The sequence below is a fragment of the Odocoileus virginianus genome, chromosome 6 (assembly GCF_023699985.2).
Source record: "Odocoileus virginianus isolate 20LAN1187 ecotype Illinois chromosome 6, Ovbor_1.2, whole genome shotgun sequence".
Classification (NCBI taxonomy): domain Eukaryota; kingdom Metazoa; phylum Chordata; class Mammalia; order Artiodactyla; family Cervidae; genus Odocoileus; species Odocoileus virginianus.
Window position 1 is genome coordinate 59534060 of NC_069679.1, and position 8004 is coordinate 59542063.

The following is an 8004-nucleotide window of genomic DNA, read 5'->3' on the forward strand; positions in this document are numbered from 1 at the left end:
GGCAGGGATATTATTAATTTTTCTCTGTGTCTCTAAAATCCAGTCCTGCATCAGGCTCAGATTGAGAGTAACTGTTAGTTCCTCTTTCCTCTGGCTGGTTATAGAGTAGCAAAGATGATTTAACCCCCTCTTCTTCGCTTTTCTTTACAGATTGAAATTGAAATCATAGTGAAAAATAACATGACAACAACTATCTTGTTGAATGGAACTATATTGCAGGCCTTGTCCCACATTACCTACAGTATCCTATTTAATGCTCATAACCATCCTTTGGGGTAGGTGTTACTCCCCACTTTGCATATGAGGACACAGAGTATACATATGTCCTGTATCATTGCGCTGTACTGCCTTGGGGAGGACACAGCCTTGAGGACATCAACAGCAGAACTAGCTCGAGAATCCAGGCTTCCTTCCTCCATGGAGAACCATATCCTGGCCTCCCTCCTGGGTCCCTTCTTCTGCAAGATTGGACGTTCAGATCTATCCCTGCCCTTCTATGTTTTTCTGTGTGTGTCAGGGGGAGGATGTCTAGAAACCACATTCCTCAAACACACTTGTTGGCTGCTTGCAGACACTGCTGGGAGATTAGCTGGCAGAGAAGCCATTCTATTCATCCCCTGGAGTGGCAGTTTCAAGCCACCGCAATCGACTGCGTCCCAGCAGGTTTGGTGGCTCCTGAGGTGGCAAGAGTGGGAATCAGTGCCTCTAGTGGTCTCCAGCTGCTTATCAGTCAGTACAGGCATGTGGGCATGGACCAGATGTGTGGCAGCTTTCTGGTCTCTGGGATCTCCTTTATGTTCCTTCCCTTTGGTTTTATAGCCCTTGTAGCAAATTTCCTGTGGCAAATTCCTCTGCTTGAACTATCCTGACTGCACCACCCTAAGCCAACCTTTTTGCTGTCACCAGAATATTCTTCCTACTCATCACTTCATTTGGATCACATTGTTCTCCACTGTCTAAGAGTGAGGCCAATCTCTGAGGGGGCATTGTAAACCTTTGTAATTACAAAAGACAGTAAAGTGTTTTATTATTATTTAAAAAAAACTTTTTTAAAAAGAAAATACACAAACTTAAAATAGTTGAGCGTATAAAGAAGCATTCTTATCCTTCAGTAGCCATAGACGGTGTTCACCGGGCCAGACGTCAGGCCCCATTTCTCTCATGTTTTTCTCTGGTGACATAAACAGATACTTCTCTCTTCTAGTCAATATTTTTTTCAGGCAGACTTTAACTCAGGAGCAGAACAGCATATTGGAATACCCCAGTCCCATGCTGACATTTATTTTTTTAGTTATAAGGTTTTTAGTTATAAGCAGGTTTCCTTCTGTTTCCCCTGTTGCTGACAGGGTCAGGAGGAGAACCCAACTACTGCTTGAGTTTGACCCCTAACTTGCACAGGAGTGTTGATGATCCTGTATTCAGGTGTATTTGCAGTTCCTGCAGTATTTGAGGTTTATATGGTATTTGATGATGACATGCTCTTGTTCCTGCCTCTGCATAAATCTGGTACCTCTAGAGAAAACCTCAACTTCTTGGTTGTGTTTCTAGACCCTGGGTTAAACCAGGTCAAGGTCCTAGTCTTGGTTAAACATTTCATGTATAGGAAGTGGTTGCATGTTTCAGTGCTTTGCTCTGCTCAGCGTTAAAAGGATCTCTGATGGTTCAATACTGGACTGTGCTCGGATCCTCCAGAGGAGTAAAAATTCAAGGAAATCGAGTCTGTCATTCTCACTCTGACCCTAACGATAACAAATACAGGGACTAATATGGGTACATACAGTCCATGGGGTTCTCGTGGCAAGAAAACTGGAGTGGTTTGCATTCCCTCCTCCAGTGCACCATGTTTGGTCAGAACTCTTCACTATGACCTGTCCATTTTGGATGGCACAGCATGGCTCAACGTCATTGTATTATGCAAGCCCTTTGCCACAGCAAGGCTGTGATCCATGAAAGGGTATGTGCCCGTATTAGGTCCATATAGTCAAAGTTATGGTTTTTCCAGCAGTCATGAACAGTTGTGAGAGTTGGGCCATAAAGAAGGCTCAGTGCCAAAGAACTGATGCTTTTGATCTGTGGTGTTGCAGAAGACTCTTGAGAGTCCCTTGGACATCAAGTAGATCAAACCAGTCAATCCTAAAGGAAATCAGTCCTGAATATTCATTGAAAGGACTGATGCTGAAGCTGAAATTCCAATACTTTGGCCACCTGATGCAAAGAACTAACTCAATGGAAAAAGCCTGATGCTGGGAGAGATTGAAGGCAGGAGAAGGGGACGACAGAGGATGAGATGGTTGGATGGCATCACCAACTTGATGGATGTGAGTTTGAGCAAGCTCCAGGAGATGGTGAAGGACAGGGAAGCCTGGTGTGCTACAGTCCATGGGGTTGCCAAGAGCCGGACACAACTTAGCGACTGAATAACAACAATATAGGCACATGGCCCTGTCTGCCCATCATGGTTGATCAGTAGGATTTCTTTATCTTAATGCCCTGCCACCTTTTTGCATGCTGTGTTTCACCTTCAGGCCTATTGCTTTATGGTCACAGAAGGCTACTGCAGCCCCAGACGTCATGCCCTTGTACGAAGTGGGAAGGAGTGGAAAGCATCTTATGGAAGCCCCTCTTCTCTTCCATCAGGGAAGGAAATCTGGTCAGAGTCCTACACACTTCCTTTTAAGTCTCAGTGGCCAGCACTAGATCACAAGGCCACCCATCAAAGGGAGGTTAGGACAAGGGGTATCTGTATTTCCAGCTTCTGTGGAGGTGGCAGTAGAGAAGAGGCTTCAGAACAGCTGGACAGTTACCCAAGGAATGTCAGACACACATACATTCTCCAAACTAACCCCAACATTAGGTCCAAACTAACCCCAACATTAGGTCCAAAGAGCTGGCTGGGTGGGCCTTTCCTAGGGGTGGTGAAGGAATCAGTGAAGCTTTTAGCACTGAATAGAGAGGGGGGGCTTGATCTTTGCCCATTGGTACCAGTAAGATTTCCCCCATTTAAGCCTTCATATTGGCTTTGTATGGGCTTTATGCCTAGTCTGCAAGATGCTTGCATGTTAGGCAAAGATTCCATAACCCTTGGGCTTTGCACAGCTTCTAAATTACCTGTCTTGTGATCAGGATGCAATTCTCAGCTACAGCAATTCTATCACACAGTCATTTGTGGTGAAATGGCAGGAAGAGCATGTCCCCTTGATAATGCCAGATGGGTCGAGAAGCAAACAGATGGGATTAGTGTCCCTGGTGGAGTTACGCCAAACAAGGATAGCAGAGCATCTCCAAGGAAGGGCAGACCATGCCACTGTTTGTAACAACACTGACAAGGGCCCTCCTTTTCAACTTTGTCTCTTGAGTACTTGTTTTTATCCATCATCAGCAATTTATTGGGGCTAAGTTGATTTGAGTCAAATACTCATTGCATCATTTGCTGGTGGTTTTAGAATGGCTTAGGTAGTTTACCTCTTAATCCCCATTCCTCATCTGTAAAATTGAATTTACATCCTGGGATTATGAAGCTTAATAAATAACAATGTGCTTAGCACAGAGTACATGCTGTTTCCCATCTTTCATTTCCACTAAATGGAAAATAAGAAACCTTTCTTCTGAAATACAAATGTTAAAGTCCTTTCCGCAGCCCTTGCCTTCCTTAAACCTCTTGGTCATTCGGCCCTTAGTGACAATTACTGCAATTAAATCAACAATTGCTGTCCCAGAGATGGGGAACTGGCTTTATATCCATGTTATTTCTGCTTGATATGAGTGACTGCCTGCAGTGCTCAGTTAGGGAGGCTTCTGAGGCTCTGCAGAGAAAGATGCCTGTCAGGTTGCCAGAGAAAGGCGTGGCCACATGTTTTGGCATCAGACTCATTGCTTTACATGTTTGGGATGTGCCTGCTGTGTTCTGGGCATCGAGCTGGGCACTGAACTTGTATAAAGAAACCCATAGGTGGCACCAGGGAAGGCCTCTTTGAGGAAGGGAGACACGAGTGGTGAGAAGGAGCCAGCCTTCTTTAGTTAGTCTCTTAGTGGAAGAAAAAAGAGGTCAGAGAGAGTCAAGGCAAAAGAGGGAAGAGAAATAAAAGGAGGAAGGGGAGAGAAAGGGGTAGGAGTCCAGAGAAGTCAGTTGTCTACTCTACTGAGATTTTCCTTTTCCTCTGTTTTCCCTAAAAGTTCAGTTTCTCTGATGACTCCAGCCAGCGTGTAATGAGCATTTACACCAAACACTCTAATTAGTGCTTTGACTAAATTGATAAAGAATTCACCTGCAATGCAGGAGACCCAGTTCAATTCCTGGGTTGGGAAGAGCCACTGGAGAAGGGATAGGCTACCCACTCTGGGATTCTTGGGCTTCCCTTGTGCTCAGCTGGTAAAGAATCTGCCTGCAATGCAGGAGACCTAGGTTCGATCCCTGGGTTGGGAAGATACCCTGGAGAAGGGAAAGGCTACCCACTCCAGTATTCTGGCCTGGAGAATTCCATGGACTGTATAGTCCATGGGGTTGCCAAGAGTCAGACATGACTGAGCGACTTTCACTTTTTCACTTTTCATGCACAAGATATGGCCCCTGTTTTTAAGAAAATGGCCTTGAAGTTAGAGAAAGAAGGGTTGGTTTTGAAGCACACCTGCAAAGCAGCATGTAGTTTGGGAAAATGTACATTTTGTAACTGTTTCTGTGCCTTATTTAATCTTTATCATAACTCTTTGGGGTGATTATAATGATTACCCTATTTTTCAGAAAATCGAACTAAGATGAAAGCTTCAATGACCTTGGGGATAACCTTGGGTTAGGCCCGTAAAGTTGGACAATAGCAAAGCTGTCCTTCTGACTCCAGAACTAGGGCACTATTTGTTGTGCTAGAGTTGTGCTGTGGTTTTGTAACCAGGGCAGTGGGGTGGGGCTGGGGTAAGGGCTTCCCAGGTGACTCACTGGTAAAGAACATGCTTGCCAAGCAGGATATGCAGGTTCGATCCCTAGGTTGGGAAGATTCTGTGCAGAAGGAAATGGCAACCCACTCCAGTATTCTTGCCCTGGGAATCCCACGGACAAAGGAGCCTGGCGGGCTACAGTCCATGGGGTCACAGAGAGTTGGACATGACTGAGTGACTTAGCAGCAGCAGCAACAGAATATCGTTATCAATTATGGCACTCGGTGTTTTTCAAGTGAGCATCTGCAGAGTAGTCAGAAATTAAACTGCAGAGAAACAACCAATGCCATATTTAGCAAGAATGTCTTATTTTTAAAATTATTATTATTAACTTAAGTCACTGATGTTTCAGGTGGTATCCTCTTTTAGAAAGGTAGCAGCAGAGGATTATTCATGCTTACTTAGGTTTTTATATACTTTTCATTCATGATCTTTCAGTTCAGTTCAGTCATTCAGTCATGTCCGACTCTTTGCTACCCCATGAACTGCAGCACGCCAGGCTTCGCTGTCCATTACCATCTCCTGAAGCTTGCTGAAACTCATGTCCATCGAGTTGGTGATGCCATCCAACCATCTCATCTTCTGTCATCCCCTTCTCTTCCTGCCTTCAATGTTTCCCAGCATCAGGGTCTTTTCCAGTGAGTTATTCTTCGCATCAGGTGGCCAAAGTATTGGAGTTTCAGCCTCAGCATCAGTCCTTCCAATGAATATTCATGACTGATTTCTTTTAGGATTGACTGGTTTGATCTCCTTTGATCTCCAAGAGACTCTCAAGAGTCTTCTCCAACACCACAGTTCAAAGTATCAATTCTTCGGTGCTCAGCTTTCTTTATGGTCCAACTCTCACATCCATACATGACTATTGGAAAAACCATAGCTTTGACTTGATGGACTTTTGTTGGCAAAGTAATGTCTCTGCTTTTTAATATGTTGTCTAGGTTATTCATAGCTTTTCTTCCAAGGAGCAAGCATCTTTCAGTAGCAGTAGCAGTAGTCTTATTTTCCTTATATTTTATTTTAGCTAATTCTTATTTTTTAAGGCTAGATAATTCATATGAAGATGATTTGGTAAAGATCATTGGAGCAGGTACACTCCATTTGATTTAAAAATATTTCCCTTTTTTTTTTAAGAAAGACTTTCAAATTTAGAAAATGGCAGATTAACACTGGCTGGCCATTCCCTTCACATGGTTGCCATTGGGAATTTCCAGAGTTTAGTTGGGAAAGTAAAAATACAAGCCATGGCAACTCTCAGTCTCATTCCTTCCCACCTCCTCAAGGACCTTCCTCAGTTAGCTCCTCCATCACCTATGTCTTCCTCCAACCTCAGGCCCAGTTATCTCTTCCTAAATTCATGCCTTTCCTAAACTCTTCAGCCACCCTACCTCCCTGCTTGCTTTCATTACCAAACTTCTTAAAAGTGTGGTCTACATCTTGGCTATAATGCATCCCTTTACCCTGAATTCTAAATTACCTCCTCCTTACTATCTAATGGCCTTTCCTTAAGCACTATTCCCATGTATCCCCTTTCCTACAGTATTTGATGCAATCACCCAGCTCTTCTCAATCCTTCTTTAGAAACTCACCTCCTAATTGGTTTGAGTACTTCCTTCTTCACCTTTTTTCGCTGGTTTCCTTGCCTTCTTTTCCCTGTTTGTTAAAAGGTGGGGCATGCTGCCTAGTTCCATCCTTGGTCTTCTCTTTAGGTTCTCTCAACTCTTCCCTTAAATAGAGTTGAGTTTACACAAATAACTTTTTACCCTCTAGTGTTGTTCGAGTCTACTGTTTCTTTATCAGTCTTTTCATCTGGATGTCTATCCATTATTGAATATGGGGTGTTGAAGTCTCCCCTTTTTAATGTATTTCTATAAATTTCCTCTTCAAGATTTGTCAATATTTGTTTTATAAATTATAGTTAGGTATGTGTGTGTGTGCACCTGCACACATGCCTTCAATGGTGTTGGAGGATGTAATTGACCATATTTAAGCCATAACAACTTTCATAAGCTTTAAATGATAGTAACCGGGCTATTAGCCTATTGAATTCTGTCTCTATGATGAGAAGGGCAGTGCCAGGCAACTGCAAGGCCCTTGACACCTTACAGCATCTCAGGGAGATATCTGTGTTATAATTCAAATTGAATGCTGTATTTTCATACCTGATAAATCCTTTAATATAACACATTTGAACCACATGAAAAATCAGATTTCTGCTCTAAGTGATTCATTCCCTAGTCTTGACGATCTTTAAAAAAAAAACTGGTGTGGGAGGCTCATGGCTAAAATATTTACTTTTAATTCCACAAATGTTATTAATATACGATTTGTATATTGCTTGTTTCACCAGATTATTATTTTTTGTATTACCAAGTATATGACTGAGCCTTCAACAGAAATGATGGCTAGACTTTAAGCAGTTGATCAAATAAATAGCTCAATATATGATCAATGATTGTAATAGTGTAACTCTAGTTATGAAAAGATGCAACAAAGGAAACACTTTCCTGGACCATAACTAGAAGACAGGTGTCCAGAGATCTTTGACTATTAAGACCTAGCCCAGTAATAGCATATTGAGTGTCTTATGACAAACACCTTCTTTAGAACTGGGAACAAGCCTTCCCGGCAATGCGGGACAAAATGGTCATGAAATGCCCCCCAGAGTATGGTCGGATGTGTGACCACAAGGGGGCCGTGACGTCCCTGGTGGCTCAGGTGGTAAAGCGTCTGTCTACACTGCGGGAGACCGGGGTTCGATCCCTGGGTTGGGAAGATCCCCTGGGGAAGGATATGGCAACCCACTCCAGTACTCTTGCCTGGAAAATCCCATGGACGGAGGAGCCTGCTAGGCTGCAGTCCATGGGGTCACTACGAGTTGGACATGACTGAGCAACTTCACTTCATGCTAAGGTAGGATGTGTATATATTTACAATTGTTATATCTTCCTATTGAACTGAATCTTTTATAAATATGCAATGACCTTCTTTGTCTCCACACACAGTTTTGACTTAAAATCTACTTTAAATTTCATACTTTATATTATCATGTTGTCATATAGTGTCCTTTCATTTCTA